Raw genomic sequence first — 5,387 nt, 5'->3', positions numbered from 1 at the left:
TTTGTCTGTTGCTGTTTGTAAAAAGGTTGGGCCCTGCATGCTCCTCGACTCAACAAGAGCACACAGCCGCTGTGGAAACGTTGCATCCATCCATCCATCTTCAACCGCTTATCCGTGTGTTTTCCTGCAGGAAAAAGCTTTGGCACTGGGGAGACACTGTGGAGACACTGTGGAGGCACTGTGGGGACACTGGGGAGACACTGGGGAGGCACTGTGGAGACACTGGGGAGGCACTCAGGGGGGCACTGGGGAGGCACTGTGGAGGCACTGGGGAGACACTGTGGAGGCACTGGGGAGGCACTGGGGAGACACTGTGGAGGATCTGTGGAGACACTGGGGAGGCACTCAGGGGGACACTGGGGAGGCACTCAGGGGGACACTGGGGAGGCACTGTGGAGACACTGGGGAGGCACTGGGGAGACACTGGGGAGGCACTGGGGAGACACTGGGGAGGCACTGGGGAGACACTGGGGAGGCACTGGGGAGGCACTGTGGAGACACTGGGGAGGCACTGTGGAGACACTGGGGAGGCACTCAGGGGGACACTGGGGAGGCACTGGGGAGACACTGGGGAGGCACTGCATGGGGAGACACTGGGGAGGCACTCAGGGGGACACTGGGGAGGCACTCAGGGGCACACTGGGGAGGCACTCAGGGGGACACTGGGGAGACACTGTGGAGGCACTGTTGAGACACTGGGGAGGCACTCAGGGGGACACTGGGGAGGCACTCAGGGGGACACTGGGGAGGCACTCAGGGGGACACTGGGGAGACACTGTGGAGGCACTCGGGGGGACACTGGGGAGACACTGGGGAGGCACTGGGGAGACACTGGGGAGACACTGGGGAGGCACTGGGGAGACATTGGACATCACACACACCATGATTCACTAGCCCCCTAATACATTGCATGGCGCTACATACATCGCATGTATTTCAAGCATGGCGCAGCGCCATGCCAATATCATTGTGCAGGAAACCCTGCAGTAGTCGGGTCGTGGGGACCACAGCTCCACCAGAGCCTGGGGGATCCTGAGACGTTCTAAGGCCAGTGAGTCGATGTAAATCCCTCCATCTGCGCCTTGGTCTGCCCCGGGGTCTCCTCCCAGTGGGACGTGCATCGAGGACCTCCCTATGACGCCTGAGAGACATCCTAACCAGATGCCCGAACTACCTGCACAACCGGAAATGGCTCGGACAGGCTAAGTAAGGAAAATAGAAATTAAGAGTTTACATATATTACACATAGTACTTGCATGCACCTTCCCTAATGATTATATCTGGTTTCAGTATTTATTTATGGTGTATTGTCTCTATTATTATGGTTATTGTAGCAGTCAATTTATATTGGGGGGGGGGGTCCCCGGGACATTGCCAAAGCATTTGTCCCGAGAAAAACGAGATGCCCTCCACATACAACAGAGGCATTTATAGCTTATTGTGAGTAGCAGCCAAATGATCGTCTCACCCTTCTTGTATAACTCTTATGGTCTCACCATACGCCTCAGGCAAACTGAAGCACTCTATCAGCCAGACACCTTGCAGAGTGTACGGGCCACCATCCATCATCATAGACAACACCCTGTCTGAGAGCGGTGAATCAATTCGCTCTCCTGCCGGCTTCCCATCCGCGAACATGGCCAATTGTGTCCGTAGAAGCGCCCTGCCAGGGGGAGACTTTTACCCCTGCAAGGCCACTCGTGATTCTCTCTCTAGGTCGATGTCCTCCCGGTTCTCCATACATCTGGCCAGCTCGTCGGTGCTTTGCGCTCCTGCGTCTTTCTGGAGTACATCCACATGTTATGCTAATGTGGACGTCCTCGTCGTGAGCGGTGCCCGTGTGTGGGTTCCCACAGCGCAGCTCTTTGTGTCTTTGGCAGTGTCCTGCTAGTCTCATTCTCCTTGGCTGCTATTTTCTGGCCCACCCTAGCGCATTCCATCACACAGATTCACGTCGGTAACGTGTGTATTCTTGCTGATGTTAAGTACTGCACACGCAGCATTCTGGTGTAGCACCCAGGTTGCTGTGTATTAGAGAAGTCGATGGGTGGCTCTTCCAAGAGAGATTTTCATTAGATGTGTAAGTGCCATCCAGGCGTATCTCTAATTTCTGTGAAAGTGTCCATGTCTCGGAGCCATATCGACGGTCGTCCTAAATATAATTGTTTTAGTTGAACCTCTTACTAAGCTGGGATGACCAGATCTTATGCATGTCATGGGGTTAAAATAGTTTCTTTCAATGATACATTTGCAAATTTCGCAGGGGGTACCCTGGAACCCACTCCAGAAACCGAGCGCTGTTCATGCAGCCTGAACTGAGACAAGCTGGAGTTGGAAATACATTGTTTTCAACGAGGGCGGCGCAAATAAGAGCAATTTTAGGCATGTGTGCAACATGACAACTGTTTTAAAGTATTGTACAGTAACAACTAAAGTCTCTTTAATGTTTACGTTGTACTATTTCTACTAAACTAAAATAACGGGATTTAAGATCATTAAAGCTGGGCTGTTGCCTGAGTCCAATGCATTTCTGCCTACTTCCGGTCCAGGACTTGTTCCAGTTGGGTTGTCCCCATTCTCAATGGAAGTCTATGTAGGAGAGCCGCCATTGGACTGAAGCCCCATGAAGTGAACGCAGTTTGCGTAACTGTCTATATCTAAGGCTCTGGTGAGTATTAACCCTATATTGATCTCTATGACAGTGATTCTCTCAACTAGTGATGGGAGATTAATCGGCAAACACAGCGGTATCGGGCGGTTTTAGTTGTTTTTAGATTACTCTGCATCGGTTCCATTAATCAATCAGACCGATTAATTTAATGATCAATCAGTCTGATTAATCAGTCTGTCTTTACAGATAAACAAGCCCAAGGTAACAGCTTGAACAGATCTACAAGCTCACAATATAAAATAGAATGGTATTAAAGTTCAATCTGACTTGCCTAAGCATGCAGTGCAGACACCCTGTCACATGGATGTTTCAGAATGGACAAGATTATTATAATTTTTCAATACAGAATGAGATATTGACATCGGTATATCGCACATCCCTATTCTCAACCAGTTCCAGGTGGTCCCCATGCAGCTAAATGATGGAGAGTTGGTAACCAAATGGACCCTTATAGATATTTAACTCTTAAGAGCCATTTGGTTTCATTTTACACTCTCAAGAGTAAAGTTATTGTTAAACATCTGCATTACTTAATTTACAAGAAGTCTACACAATTAGAGAATGTACGGATTGTTATTTTGATCAACATTTGCCAAAAGCATGGAATTGTAGTCTTATCCAACTACAACACAATATTCATTAGTTTTGGGTCTGAGAGGTAAATCACATCAGATGGTCCGTGGCTCAAATGCCCAATTAATAATGGGCCTTGAGATGAATGCTCTATGATTGATATTACCGTATGTATTCAGGTCAAGGTCAAGTTTATTCATATGTCCCAAACTGGGCACTTCGTTTTACAGCAGATAATAAAAGCTCTCAGAGACATTACAAACAGTACAGTACAACAGACATACGTATACATTATCACAAGATGTTACATTAAATATAAAGTGCAACCAGGGCTAAAGTGCATCGAGTGTAACTACATCTACCTCCTCCTACTTCCCTTGCTCGGATGGAGGTAGGTATGAATGAAAATTTGTACCCGTTTGTTTTAGTAACGGGGGTCTTTAACCATTGGCCGGATGGTAAGAATTCATATTCCCGGTATAGGGGGTGAGAGCTGTCTGCTCTAATAGATGATGCTTTGCTGGCCCCCTTAACAACCCCGCTGCTTTGTATTTTCCTCATTCAACTTCTCCACTGTGGGCCAACTGGAGGCGAAATATGACTGTTTTGATGTTGGCATTAGTCGCCCACTGCTAGAGGCGGTCGCTCCTTCAAAGACGTGGCACTGTGGCAGGGTTTATCTCCAAGGGAATTATAGGTCTTCTGTGCGGAGCCCAGCTCTGACATTTACATAAAAGTTATAGTGTCGTCGTCTTTCATTTACTTTTATTAGCGTCATGATCTCAGCAACTGTACGCAACACTGTGTTGTTTTCGTCGACTGGAACTAAGACGAAAAGTGTTCGTCGACTATACCTTTTTCCACTGACGAAAACTAAATGGAAACTAAATGAAAACTAAAGCTATGATGATTAAAACTGAGACTGAATATACTGACGATTTCGTCAACAAATAAAAACTTGACTAAAATGTTAGGAAGGGTCTAGTGGACAAGAGATATAAGTCATTTTACACTTGGTTGCATGCTGAAAATAGCCGATCTACAAGATCATCAAGGCCCACCAAAACACATTTTAGTCGACTAAATCAACTGTAGATTTAGTCGACTAAAACTAGACTAACACTAAGACATTCCAGGTGACTAAAATGTGACTAAAATAAACTTCAAGAGACTAAAACTAAAATCAAAATTTTCTGCCAAAAACAACACTGATGCAACATAACCAACTCATGTGGCTACTAGTACTGACTTATTATTAGGTGTTCCACCGTCTCTTGAAGTACATAATTGTTGTATTTGTCTCTTACTGACCTGAAGGTACACGCTGTTCCTTATTTTGAGGGATCAATCTATTACACACGTCTTACAAGTCAAATATACATAATGCTAAAATACAGGTTGTCTAAAATACAAATTGTTTCAAATCAGATTATATCTGTTTACTCGGCTACATCTCGGTAAACAAATAATGCAATCAGCTGAGGGGCGAATGTCTACGTTTTGACTTTGTTTTGTTGCACATGGCTGTCATTTTGCATTACTGATGAGAACACATTCACCGTCGAAAGGAAAACGGTTGCTTTCCAAGAGATCGGGCTGCGCACACACACACACACACACACACACACACACACATACAGCTAAATGACTAGAGGCAAGAAGCTGTCACCTTGTGTTAGCAGCGATGCAAACACTTCACTGGCTCTGCAAGTTAATCACCATTTTGATCAAACATGATGCACACATACACTTGAAGGCAAATTAGACTTTAAATTGTTTTGTGCAACCTGTTGTCTGGAACTATAAAACGTGCCATACAAAATCATTAACCTACTAGCATGCATGAGCTGTATTTTATACATACATGCAATAAAGTTCTCTCATGCATGACCTTGACTGATTTCAGTCATTTTTTACTAGATTAAGGAGATTTAGAATTGTTCAAACTAGCAATTGAATACATCTGTTGCTTAAATGTTTACGTTGATGATTTGCATGTATACCTATTCATGTACCGCTATTTGTTTAATGTGTTTAATTCGCAGTTCTTTAATAATTAAAAAGAAAGAGCGGATTTGTCGTGGACCTGGTGACAGGTCGTTGCGTTATGATGACGTAATCTGAAATCAAGCCATGCTCTGGG

This window comes from Protomyctophum bolini (assembly GCF_963924005.1).
Source record: "Protomyctophum bolini genome assembly, chromosome: 16".
Taxonomy (NCBI): domain Eukaryota; kingdom Metazoa; phylum Chordata; class Actinopteri; order Myctophiformes; family Myctophidae; genus Protomyctophum; species Protomyctophum bolini.
This window is presented reverse-complemented; position numbering follows the sequence as displayed.